This window comes from Ovis aries, chromosome 2 (genome assembly GCF_016772045.2).
Source record: "Ovis aries strain OAR_USU_Benz2616 breed Rambouillet chromosome 2, ARS-UI_Ramb_v3.0, whole genome shotgun sequence".
Lineage (NCBI taxonomy): Eukaryota > Metazoa > Chordata > Mammalia > Artiodactyla > Bovidae > Ovis > Ovis aries.
Window position 1 is genome coordinate 53,837,772 of NC_056055.1, and position 14,044 is coordinate 53,851,815.

The 14,044-nt window shown below is 40.3% G+C and overlaps 1 non-coding gene across 1 annotated transcript; it reads left to right on the forward strand.

Moving 5' to 3' along the window:
- The first annotated feature begins 3,938 nt into the window (after window positions 1-3,938).
- Window positions 3,939-4,074, forward strand: LOC114113399 (small nucleolar RNA SNORA2/SNORA34 family). Its single transcript, XR_003588435.1, has one exon. It is a non-coding gene; the product is annotated as a small nucleolar RNA SNORA2/SNORA34 family (small nucleolar RNA).
- Window positions 4,075-14,044: the final 9,970 nt, after the last annotated feature.

Consider the following 14,044-nt stretch of genomic DNA (forward strand, 5'->3'; position numbering starts at 1 on the left):
TTTTGTGTTCCTGCAAACGCTGTGCTTGTATGTTAGCAACTTTCTTTTAGGCACCTGCTAATGATTTATTTAGAAGACAGCTGTCTCTCTCTCTCTCTCAAAGCTCACTGGTTGAGGGTCCCAGAGCTTGGCATAAATCAGACATTTGCTGAATGACCAAATGGTTGCTATTTTGCATTTGAAAGTTGAATGAATTTTCTGTTGTCACTGTAACAAATCCCCATTGGCCTAGTGGTTTAAACAATAAAAATGTATTATCATGCAGTTCTGGAGGTTAAAATTCTGAACTGAGTCTGATATGGTTTATGGGTTGAACTGTGAAGAAGGTTCAACTCCCTTCTTTTCCTGAGTCTTTGTTTCCTCATCTGTGAAGTAAGTAGACTGATGCTCGTCTGTTACCCATCAGGATTTTGTGGATGTGCATTGCATGTATTAAATAAGGAATATGTGAAAATCTGTAGCATTGTGTTTATGAACTCAAAAGAGCAAGAACTAGTTTTTCCTTTTTCCCCTACTCACAGGGCAGTGAAATTAGCACATATCAGCTCCTTCCTGGGCTATGCTGACCATTTAGCAGCCATTGGCTGCCTGAAGTGTGGCTCATCCAAGCTGAGATGTGCTGAATGTATTAAATAAATACTGGCTTTTGAAGATGGTATAAACATTGTAAAATGCCTCATTGATATTTTTATTGGTAACATGCTGAAGATATTATCATATCTTTGCAATACTGAGTTAAAATATATTAATAAAATTAATCTGACCTATTTCTGTTTACATTTTGGATGTGGCTGCTGAAGCGTTTTAATGACGTTTGTGGATTACAGTCTATTCCTCTTCAACAGTGTCACCGTTCTGGGAATCAGCATCTACTGCTCTGTAACAAACCACCCAAACTGTAGTTGCCTAGAACACCACTTTTTAGTTTTTATAATTATTGGAGTTGACTGGATCTCACTGGAGTGTCCACAGTTCCTCTCCCTCATGTGTTTGCAGTCAGATGAACATGGACTTAGACGCAGTTCGCTGTCTGCTGCCTGGATGCTCCTCCCTGTGCATCTCAGCCCTTGGGACATCTCTGCTGTCTTCTTTCCAGTGAAGATCCCTGGGCTGCTTTTACTGCAGCTCAGAATAGCCAGACCTCTTTTTAAAAAGCATTTATTTATTTATTTGGTTATGCCAGGTCTTAGTTGTGGTATGCAGGATCTAGTTCCCTAACCAGGGATCAAACCTAGGCCCCCTGCGTTGGGAGCACAGAGTCTTGGCCACTGGGTTACCAGGGAGGTCTCTAGACCTTACTAATGCCTGGCTTGAAAGTGTCAGCACAGCCTTTCCTCGCTTTTCTACTGGTCTGAGCAGTCACAGAGCAGGTAGGTACTGGCCATGGGGGAGCAGCACAAGCTTCACCACTTCGCGGGAAGTGCCAGACACTGCAGGGAGGTGGAACTCTTGGGGACGAGCTGTCACATTCTCCTCACCCAGAGACAGTTTGTGAGTGTATATTTCCCACGCATCCCCAGGGGTAAGAGACTTCTTTTTCTTAAGATTGTGGATATTTTTGGTGCAATATTGCCTCTAGCAGTTAATTCTGCAAGAAATTTAGGAAGAGGCAAGAGGAAGACTTATCCCCCTGGATTTTAACCATCTGTTATCTCCATGATCATAAATGGTAATAAAGCAATGAGTTTTATCATAAGCATTAGGTTGGAATGGGAGCCATGTTCCAGAGTTCTAAGGAGTGAGCTGTGTGTGGCAGACTATATATAAATCATGTGAAACCACAAGAGAGGGCAGGAGTAGCCTGTGTGTGCATGTGAGTGTGTACACGTGTATGTATGCATTTGGGTGTGTGTGTGTGTGCATGCATGCATGAGTGTGTAGTCTGGTGCTCAGAATGAAGGCAGTGGAGCCCACCTGCATGGTTGGAATCCCAGCCCTGCCACTTCTCCAGCTTTGTGACCCAAGGGAAATTTCTTCACTTTTTTCCTTTCATTTCCTCACATATAATGTGGGTCACAACAAAATCGCATAGTTGTTACAAGGAATAAGTCAGGACCTACAGAGGATTTAGAATGCTGTCTGGGTAGCACATAGTAAGTGCTCAGCAGTGCTATTTTATTTCTCTGTTTATGGTTCAGTTTTATACCTCAGTAATCTTTCTCTCTCTGTCTTTTTATCTCTCCAGGGAAGAAAAAAAAAATGATGAAAATGAGGATGACAATTACCAATCTAAGTGGGACCAGTTCCAAAAAATCAACCCAGATAAGAATTGTTGCAGTGGTAAAATCCCAAACATCCTTGGCCTGTGAAGCCTTTGTTCTCAGAGAACTGAATGCATGTGTCTTGTGTGCTTCTTATGTAGAGGGGTGCATCCCGTGGACACTGTCGTGTGCAGAGTTACCATGTGTGGAATCTGAGCAGTGCTCTGGGGTCCCTCCAGAACCTTGGCTTTTTTTTTTTCTGTGTTTCAATGAATGATTTGGACCCTCTGGTTAAATATACCTGTCTTGTCATTACAAAATCTTACCAGATGGCATGCAAATGTTTTTAAAGTGGTTAAAAAATCATATGCTCAGATCAAAGCTATAGAAGACTGCTGACTTTGTAGATAACCTATAACATTTACTTCCAGCATTCAATACTGGAAAACTAGGAAATGGGGGTTACCATCCTAGCTGCACTGTTAACTAGTCTTGTGATCACCAGCCCACATAGATCCGTTTTCCTCCTCTGTAAGCAGGCAGCATGGCCTCTCAGACCTGGACCCTCTCAGCTCATAGCAGTGGGAAGGAGAACATGACGGCCACAGTTAATAAGGACTCTTGTCCTTCATGATTTTTAAATATTGGAGCATTGATTCGTCTCACTTTTTATACAAGAACAAAATTTAATTGAGAGGAAAAATAGTAATGTTTTAAACTCCAGTGGAGACAGAAAAATCTATTTTCCATGTATAAAGAATGAAAATATTTTTGCAAGAGAAAAAGTTTGTGTATAGAAGAGGGTATTTTTAAATCTCAGAATACTTATAAAGTTCATGGTTTGAATTCTGTGTTAAAAGTTCTGATGAGAACAGATAAAGCAACACACTACTGAAAATATAATGTGCAGGAAAATTGTCACATTTCACTAAAAAGCACACACCAGCAAGTGACTGCCAGGGGCTGGTGAAGGAGAAACAGAGTGACTACTAAGGGGTATAGTTTCTTTGGAGGATGATGAAAATGTTCTATAATTGTACCGTGGTAATATTGTACAACTTTGTGAATATACTAAAACCCACTAAATTGTGTATTTGAAATGGTGAATATTATGGTATGTGAATTATATCTCATTAATGCCAAAGCCTTTGACTGTGTAGATTACAATAAACCGTGGAAAATTCTGAAAGAGATGGGAATACCAGACCACCTGACCTGCCTCTTGAGAAACCTATATATAGGTCAGGAAGCAACAGTTAGAACTGGACATGGAACAACAGACTGGTTCCAAATAGGAAAAGGAGTCCGTCAAGGCTGTATATTGTCACCCTGCTTATTTAACTTATATGCAGAGTACACCATGAGAAATGCTGGGCTGGAAGAAGCACAAGCTGGAATCAAGATTGCCGGGAGAAATATCAATAACCTCAGATATGCAGATGACACCACCCTTATGGCAGAAAGTGAAGAAGAACTAAAGAGCCTCTTGATGAAAGTGAAAGTGGAGAGTGAAAAAGTTGGCTTAAAGCTCAGCATTCAGAAAACAAAGATCATGGCATCTGGTCCCATCACTTCATGGGAAATAGATGGAGAAACAGTGGAAAGAGTGGCAGACTTTATTTTCTGGGGGCTCCAAAATCACTGCAGATGGTGACTGCAGCCATGAAATTAAAAGACGCTTGCTCCTTGGGAGAAAAGTTATGACCAACCTAGACAGCATATTAAAAAGCAGAGACATTGGCCCTGAATCAAGGCCAGCTGTTTGCTGAAGCTGTTGGTTTCGAACAGGAGCCTAAAGAAGTCTCTTTCTATGGTCTGTTGGCCATTTCAGATCTTAGAAATGTAATGGTCAATTCATTAGAAAGAAACATCTCAGCCGTTGGTGATAGGGGCTTATACTTATTTGTAGTTGATTAATACTAGGATCCCAAAATTTAGAGATCCCTGGTTTAACTTTTTCATTAAAATTATAATAATGTTGAAAAAAAGAGTAGAGACATTATTTTGCCAACAAAGCTCCATCTAGTCAAGGTTGTAGTTTTTCCCATGGTCATGTATGGATATGAGAGTTTGACTATAAAGAAAGCTGAGTGCAGAATTGATGCTTTTGAACTGTGGTGTTGGAGAAGACTCTTGAGAGTCCCTTGGACTGCAAGGAGATCCAACCAGTCCATCCTAAGGGAAATCAGTCCTGAACATTCATTGGAAGGACTGATGTTGATGCTAAAACTCCAATACTTTGGCCACCTGATGTGAAGAGCTGACTCATTGGAAAAGACCCTGATGCTGGGAAAGATTGAGGGCAGGAGGAGAAGGGGACAACAAAGGATGAGATGGTTGGATGGCATCACTGACTCAACGGATATGAGTTTGAGTATACTCTTGGAGTTGGTGATGGACAGGGAGGCCTGGCATGCTGCAGTCCATGGGGTCGCAAAGAGTTGGACATGACTGAGCAACTGAACTGAACTGACTGAAAAAAAATACACTAGTACTTAGAATGATTTAACATCTTGCCAAATGAAAGTATGCATGCTTGAATCTCTCCACGGTTTAGAAGCATAATCTCCAATATAATGCAAATTTCTTAACTCTCCCTGCATTCTCTTTCTTAAATAATGAACGGTGAGTAAAATGTTCTGTGTGGTTTTGGAAAGTCATCTCTTAAGGGATTTTGTGGTTAAGGGACAGGCAAGTCGGAGTCTTTTGTCTGAGGTGACTGATGACTTACTCTTGCACACAGCCTGGTGGGTCCTGCTTGCTGGAAGCTATGTTGCCTCCCAGACTTCCCTACCAAAATGTCTTTAAGAGCTGAAGGAGTCAACGCCTGACCCCAGGCTGGCTCACTGAGGCCTGGTATTCAGGTTTTGGTTTTCAGTGACCTGAACCAATCAAGTAATTCCCAGACAGAGACTTGAATTTACCTTGGTTCATAGGGCCAGGTCAAGTAGCTTGCTGAGAAAAACAGAAATAATAGTTCTTACTTATTGTACTAAGTAATCTAAGAACATCCTTTTTTGTTGAATTAAAACAGTTCCATGTATCAAAGTGTCAATATTTGTCTTAAAATTTATATATAAGAATGTACCTTTGATATAGAAGTATCATCTTGTTCTTTGCTTCTGGGTTTTACCACCAGTTTACCCAAACTGATTAGATTACAATGGTACCTCTGATAGACAAAGCTGTCATCTTTAGCTATTTGAACCTGGATAAATATTTTTGCAACAAAATCCAAATTAGAGACTTAAAGTTCCAGTTAGCAATCATGTTTAAACAAAAGCTCTTTCTGTTGCTTTGCAATGGAAATCAAGATTATTACCAACATTTGATTTCATGAAGGTGTTCACAAGTTTAAATAATATTTTTGGTAAGAACAAAAGTATCTAATGTTTTTAACTTAGGCTTAATTCAATACATTTGCATAGTTCTGTGCAAGTAACTCATCTTGGCTCAATTTTTCCTTTGAGAGATTTTAAAATCACAATTATGCTATACTCTTTTATGTATCCTGATACATTGGATAATATTTTAGTTTCATCATGGAAAAGAACATTGAATATGGAGACATTTTTCACTGTTAACTTTTAGCCTCATACATTTTCATAATTTATTTTTTTCCACTTGCTGCTTTATATGACATATGTGACATTTGATTATTTAATACTAAATGTGATTTGCATAAAGCCAAACTGCACAACCCTCTTGCTGAAGATAAAACTGAGGTTAAAGATAAAGATTTATTTTCATATTTGTATAGTGAATGACTTTAGAGTGATGGTTTTTGTGGGCTTTTATTGCATATGTGTGTAAGAAATTTCATATGTATATATTAAGTAGGCCTCTGAGTATTGAATAATTGTTTTATGATTTTGATTTACATGGTTTACATTTTCATAGTATCAGCTATATTTCGTTTGTACTGTTTATGTCTCTTCAAACCATTAATAATTATCCCATAAAGTATAATTTTTATAGCAATGCAAATGTCTAAGGAACTACAAATGTTTGCTGCATTGTAAATTCAGTACAGCATGCTTACTTGGGCCTTCAGGGTGTTCCCTTTCAGCCTGGCTTCAGGCATCCCTGAAGCAGTTTTAGTTCTTGGATGTACCTTCAGGAAACCGTGCCTTAAAACACTGTTGTTTTCTGGCCTGCGTGAGGAGGATGAACATATGGTCTGCAGTGCTGTGGCATAGCCTTGTCGTCTCAGCCAGTTGACCAGCTTGGAGTGTGATGGTTAGGAATAGTGAGGCTGTTGTAGAAAATTTTCAGGATGTGCTCTGGTCATCCTCATGATCTCAGGGGTTAGTTCCTTTCTCTGACCACCCCCCCGACCTCACTGCCTGCCCTCTGTCCTCCAGATAGCTTTTATTCATCCTTTTGTTTTAGTATTTTTTTTTAAGGTTTATTTTTTTATTTGGCTGAGCCAGGTCTTAGTTGCAGCCTGTGAGCTCTTAGTTGCAGCATGTGAGATCTAGTTCCCTGACCAGGGATTGGACCTGAGCTCTCTGCATTGGGAGCACAGATTCTTAGCCACTGGAACACTAGGGAAGTCCCCTTTTGCTTTAGCGTAAACATCACTTCTTTCAGGAAGTTTACCCTCTTGACCCCAAACCAGGATGATGCCACCTGCTATCTTTGCGTAGCACCCTTTCCAACTGGTCAATATCTTTACTGTTCTTATATTTCTTCAGTTAGACATATGCCCTGAGCTTTATCCTTGCTTGTTACTGCTTCCCCTCTGCTTTATACAGTCCTTCAAAAATTAACTGTTTAAGGCAGGATTTGCAGAGTTTTTGCAGGCACACATACACAGAGACACTCATACACAGTGGACAAGGACAGTATAAATAAGAGACAGCATATTTAGTGGCCATGGGTTTGAACTCTGCAGCCAGCCTGCCTAGTTTGAACCTGGCCCCATGTACTTACCAGTAGGTAACTATGAGCAAGGGGCATAACCTCTGTGTATCCCAGCTTCTTCACTGGTAAAATAGGGGTGATGACAGTAGCTTTCTCATAGAGTTGTTATGAAGACTAAATGAGTTAATGTATGAAAAGGGCTTGGAACAGTATCTGGCACTTTGATCAGTCAATTAAAAAAGAAAAATTTGAAGCACCGTTGATTGCATTTATCTTGTTCAGAACCCTGGATACTACCATAAGTACATGACAACTCCTGAAATTTACCATGTTACCTGGGGGATGGGGCATTGTAGAGGATTCATTTAGACATAAGTTCATTAACCTCTCACATATATTTTTGGTGTTTTGATGGACACAAAGTTGGTGTATCATATAGGATAGGATATTGTGTAGAGTGGATTAAAAGAGAAGGAAATCACAAAGAAAAATGAGGCCCATGGAATTAGAATGTAAAGTTGTGAATGGAGTATGGGATTTCCAGTTATTAAGGGCTGATTAGATGAAGGGATTAAGAATATACAAGAATTCTAACCAAGATTTTGAATCTAAATGACAGTAAATGTAGTGGTGGTGACTTCTAACTACATGGACGCTAACCTTTATGTTAATAATAGGATGTAGCCTGTCAACAGGGATCTCCAGTGGATATACCCAAAACACCACAAAATGAGAATACATCCCTAGCAAAGCATATTGTTTTGCAAGCCTTAAAGTAAAAATAATGTCTCTTCTATCCAGATCTAGATGTTAAGATATGTCTTCATAGCTGAAAATGGAAAATAGGCATAAATGCTTCAACTAGAAATTGCAGAGCAAGATGAATTTTCATGTGCAAAATCCTAGGAATAATTACTCATTAAAATTTTTTTTTCTGCATCTGTGTATCAGGTTTATTTGTGAATTTATGTTTCTTAAATATTTTCAGAGAGTGGAAATTTAGTTGTAAGACCCTTTAAGTTTTGACCTTGCAGGCTGGCAATGCATAAACCATGTTCCGTGGCATTAGAAATATATTTTTGTAGAGTCCCACGCTGTTCTTGGGATTTTGGCTTTCTAAAAACTTTTCAACCCCAGTTTTCTGGCACATCATCCCATTGCTGTGCAGCAGGATACAACTCAGGAGCTGGATAAAGATCTCTTAACAGGGAGTCTTATGAGTAGTTCCAGTGTGGTTTTAGGTGTAAAATTAATGTTCTTTTAGTTCAGTTCAGTTCAGCCACTCAGTCGTGTCCGACTCTTTGTGACCCCATGAATTGCAGCACACCAGGCCTCCCTGTCTATCACCAACTCCCAGAGTTCACCCAAACTCACGTGCATCGAGTCGGTGATGCCATCCAGCCATCTCATTCTCTGTTGTCCCCTTCTCCTCCTGCTTCCAATCCCTCCCAGCATCAGGGTCTTTTCCAATGAGTCAACTCTTCGCATGAGGTGGCCAAAGTATTGGAGTTTCAGCCTCCGCATTTGTCCTTCCAATGAACACCCAGGACTGGTCTCCTTTAGAATGGACTGGTTGGATCTCCTTGCAGGCCAAGGGACACGCAAGAGTTTTCTCCAGCACCACACTTCAAAAGCATCAATTCTTCGGTGCTCAGCCTTCTTCACAGTCCAACTCTCACATCCGTACACGACCACTGGAAAAACCATAGCTTTGACTAGACGGACCTTTGTTGGCAAAGTAATGTCTCTGCTTTTTAATATGCTGTCTAGGTTGGTCATAACTTTCCTTCCAAGGAGTAAGCATCTTTTAATTTCATGGCTGCAATCACCATCAGCAATGATTTTGGAGCTCAAAAAAATAAAGTCTGACACTGTTTCCACTGTTTCCCCTTCTATTTCTCATGAAGTGATGGGACCAGATGCCATGATCTGGTCCCATTTTCTGAATGTTGAGCTTTAAGCCAACTTTTTCACTCTTCTCTTTCACGTTCATCAAGAGGCTTTTAGTTCCTCTTCACTTTCTGCCATAAGGGTGTTTGTCATCTGCATATCTGAGGTTATTGATATTTCTCCCAGCAATCTTGATTCCAGCTTGTGCTTCTTCCAGTCCAGCGTTTCTCATAATGTATTCTGCATATAAATTAAATAGGCAGGGTGACAATATACAGCCTTGCTGTACTCCTTTTCCTATTTGGAACCAGTCTGTTGTTCCATGTCCATTAATGTCCCACAAATATCATCTCTTCTTGATTGGTTATTCCAGAAATAGATATTTTGTCTCAGATAAAACCCCAAAACTTTTTAGCATGATCTCTCAGGCCCTTGGTGATCTCCCTCCTAACTGTTCCCTCACTAATTCACTTGTGTTTATTGAGCTTGACCATGTCCTAGATATGATTCTAGACACTGGGGAAGTGTAGTGGGTAAGACAGATTCTCAAGCAGATTACATTCTGGTGGGCATTGACCGAAAACGTAATTTTTTTCCCATCTGAGATAGAAATAGGGATTTTTATCCATAGACCCAATGAGACCATGACTCCAAGTATTATAAGAACCCCTACCCTAAGTGAGAAGGGTAGGGGTTCTTATACTACTGCAAATGTAGTATATTCAGATGAGAATTCCCATGTAGTAATCAAAACTCCAAACTTGATTTAGAGATGTTAGTTTTTTATAGGCTCTCATTCAGGGCTGCTTGAGCCTGGAAGACTTCTGTGGGAAGGAGGGCTTGGTTTCCTGCTCTGTCCTGCACCTCTGATCTACTGCTTACTGCTAATACATAGATACCTCTTGAGGCTCCAAGCAAGGGGAGCCTGGCGCTCACACCATATATGCTGTTTTATATGTTAGCAAGCTAAATCTCACAGAAGAAAAAGATGCATGTGGCCAGTAGTTCTTGACCATCAAGTGTGCTGAAGTTTAAGGATAAAATGTGTTGGTCCTTGCAGGAATGTGTTGTATAGTCTACTCCTGCCTTAAAACTGGAGCTCTGAGACTAACCTGATTTAATCATCCCTCTTACAGTCATGAACATGGGCTGAGGAAGTAAGGAAGGTTTAAAGACTGAATATAACTGGGTTAAGAATCAGAAATATTGAATGTTTTCTGGGGTGAGATGGTATATCATTTTTCTTCTCTCTAAACTCCATTGAAACTAGAGTCAAATGGATATTTCTTTTAAAGGTACAAACCCGCAAAGAAAGAAGACAGTAGCAACTAAGTTATGAAACTGGAGAGCAGATAGAAAGTTTGGAAATGAGCTAACAGCCTAAGAAAGCTGAATCTGAAGCCAGTAGTAGGAGAAAGCTGAGAGTAATCTAGATTTACAATGCAGATTTCTCCCACAGCTCAGGAGTTGGTGGAAGCATGGGGTTTAAAAGGGAAGGTGGGCAGGAGGAAGCAGTTTGAGAAGCAGTTCTATTCTTAAATATTCTCCCTTGCTGTGCCACTACTACTGTGACCAAAGTCTGGAGGTGTATATTCTGGAGTGAAAGGGAGGGATGCTAGATTAGGGACTAGGCTGGGCACTGTTGACTGTGTTTGTACTGTCCAAAAAGCAGGAGTTAAGTGACACTATCTGAGTGCTCAGTGCTAAAAACTGATAATATGCACTCAGCTTTCAGGACACTGATGCCTTTATCTTTCAGAGACTGAAAGACTTTTCCCTGTAATACTGGTCAGCTAAGAGGAAAGACCACTTTCTAAGAAACAGGCCCTGTCCTCTTCACCCTACAGTAAAGTTCAAAGTTGGCAAGTTGTTCCCATTACTTGGAGCTTTCAATCAGGATTTTAGCTCCTCTGAACAATTGAAGGGTCACTGGATTTTTATGGAAAGGCTCTAACATATAAAATTGAGAGCAAATAAACAAAAATATCAACCTGGGGTGGGTGAGGGGAATAGAGCTTATGCAGAGAAAAAAAGGTATCATTAATATATTTAGAGAGAGACAAGACTATTGCAGCCATGAAATAAGAACAAGGTACTATCAATGAAGAACATTCATAGAGCAAAAATAAGCTCTTAGAAATATGACAGTAAAAGTTTCAAAAAGCAAACAATCTACACCAGAGTTTGGAATACAGATTCAAGGAGTCTTCCAGAAAGAAAAGCACAAAGAGAAACCAGGAGAGAAAGGAAGGCCAACATTCAAAAATAGCTATTCCAGAAGGCAACAACAGAGAAATCAGGATGATGTAAATACTCAAGACAAACTTTCAGAACCAAAAAACATGTTGCTAGATTGAGACAGCCTATCTAGAAATCAGAAGAAGGAATGAAGATAGAGTACAAGGTTCTTAGGATCCTATGCCTAGGGTCTCTGCAAGTTTCCAGAGAAAAGAAGAAATAAAATTAGGAAACAGGGATTAGAATGGCTGTGCACATTGCAATGGAGACACCAGAAGCACAAGGCAGCGAAACAATGCTTTCAGATTTCTGAAAGAAAATAATCTCTAACCTTTAATTCCATACCTAGCCAAACTGTCAGTAAGTAAAATGTCGTTAATGATGACATTTTCAAGACATTCACAATCTCAGAAAACTCTTTCATACACTCTACATGCTTTTAAAAGAAGTTCTTGGAGAACTTGTTCCAACAAAGCAAGAGTAAGTAACACAGAATACAGGAAGTAAAGAAACTCAGCACAGGAATATTCTGAGAAAGATACTGAAGGGAGATCCCAGGATGGGAGACTTTGCCAGGTGCAAAAAGATACTGGTCCAAATTGGACCCGTATGACTTAAGAAAGCTATAATCTAAATATAGCTAACACTGCTGAATGCTATACATGAAAGTTAACAGAGAAGGTGTAGGAGTTCTCATCACAAGAAAAACTTTTTTCTGTTTTTTAAATTTTTATCTAAATGAAATGATGGATGTTCACTAAATTTGTGATAAGACTTTAACGATATATGTAAGTCAAGTCATTATGCTGTACACCACAAGCCTAAACAATGAATGTGAATTATATCTTAATAATACTGAAGGGAAAACCCCCCACAAAAGTCCATTTAAAATAAAAAGGAAAAAGAGAAAGCTGTCATCATGAAGTGCCATTACACCATCTTTTCATCTGAGGACAGAAGGTGGGGAGAGCCTGACCCCAGTTCTATCTCAGCTGTGCTCTCCTGTCCTTGCCTCCACATGCTGAATGGGGTCCTGCTTCCTTCCCTTCCTGCCCTGCTGCTTAGATTAACTGTTCATTCTGCCTCATAGGATTATTCTGTTTCTGCTTCTTGGTGGGAGACTGCATGGACTATAAAACAAAAGAGAGAAGGAGGGAGGGAGGAAGGGAAGCAAGGAGGGGGAGAGGGAGGGAAAGAGAGAGCGCTGTGCACTCTCCCTGCCTATACTGCCGCAGACATCCTGTACCCGCTCTCCCGAGACCCTCTCAGACTGTGCATCTCTAGGGAGCCTTGTTTCCAGAGAGTAGCTCACTGGACTTTCAACTGATGTATCCAGAAGGAGGGAGGAAGGAAGAAAGGAAGAAAGGGAGGAAATAAAGAGGAAGGGAGGGATGGAAGAGGTGGATTAGTATTACATGGAACACAATTTTAAAATATTCTCTAATTTAGATACTTGAATTTCACTCAAAAGTTTTTGACTCACCTGCCTCTGTTTTTCCTTACTACAGACAAATGGGTCTTCACGATAGAATTTTAAATTTCTTAATTAAGTACTGTGCTAGATAATTCAGGTTATCAGACTCTCTGACAGCCATTTGTCACTTTGTATACTACCAGCATCTGAGTACCCTTCCTCTTTAGCTGGAATCCCACACCATGGATGTTAGTGGGAAGCAGAACTCCACAGATCCTGAGAGAAACTTAAAGGAACAAACATTCCTCTCTTCATCTCCTAAAACCCAGGCTTATGTGTACAGCCTCGACTTCTTAGTACCTCTCTCTAAAGGAATGATACAGACTTAAAGGTAGTTATTAAATCACGCACCCCACAGTGATGGTAGGGGGTGCTACACTGGCAGTCTTGGCTGGACCCTGGACCCTCTGGGGCATGGCCGTGGCTGTACTCCCCAGGACTGAGCTCCCCTTGGTTGATATCTGCTTGTAATCTGTAATCTGCACTGGTTCTTAAGCCTTCTCACTTCCTATGAGTTACCCAAGGCCTATGGATAAGATTATTTTCTGCTAATACTAAAAAAATGTAAATACAATTAATCCATTAATCTTTCTAGTTTGTTTACAAGTAACACCTCTTAATTTTGGTATCAACACCCCACCCCAATAATTAGTATATTATATGTATTTTGTCCTGTTTTTCTTCTTGATCTGACAAATTACCACAAACCCTATGACTGAAAACAGCATAAAGTGATTTTACAGTTTCGGAGGCCACAAGTACAAAGTGGGTCTCAAGGACTAAAATCACAATGTCAACAGGATGAAATTTCTTCTGGAGATTGCAGAGAGGATCTGTTCCTTGTTGTTTCCAGCTCCTTAGGAGAAGGCAATGGCAACCTACTCCAGTACTCTTGCCTGGAAAATCTCACGGACAGAGGAGCCTGGTAGGGTGCAGTCCGTGGGGTTGTTAAGAGTCGGACATGACTAAGCGTCTTCACTTTCACTTTTCACTTTCATGCATTGGAGAAGCAAATAGCAAACCACTCTGGTGTTCTTGCCTGGAGAATCAGCAGCAGAGGCTGCCCAAGTTCTGTGGCTCCTGGCATGACATCACTCCCCCTGCCCTCCAGCAGTGACATCATTCAACTTCCTTTTCTGCCTTCATATCTCTTTCTGGTTCTGACTTCCTCCCTTGCTCCTTCTCTTCTGAGGACCCTTGTGACTTTCTTGAGATGACCTGAATAATCCAGAATGCTCTCTGCATCTCAAGATCATTAGTCACATCCACAAAGATCCTTTTGCCAATAAGGTAACAACATATTACAGTTTCTGTGGATTGGTACTTTGGTGGGCTATTAGTCTCACTACTGCCATAACACAATAATTTTGTACCT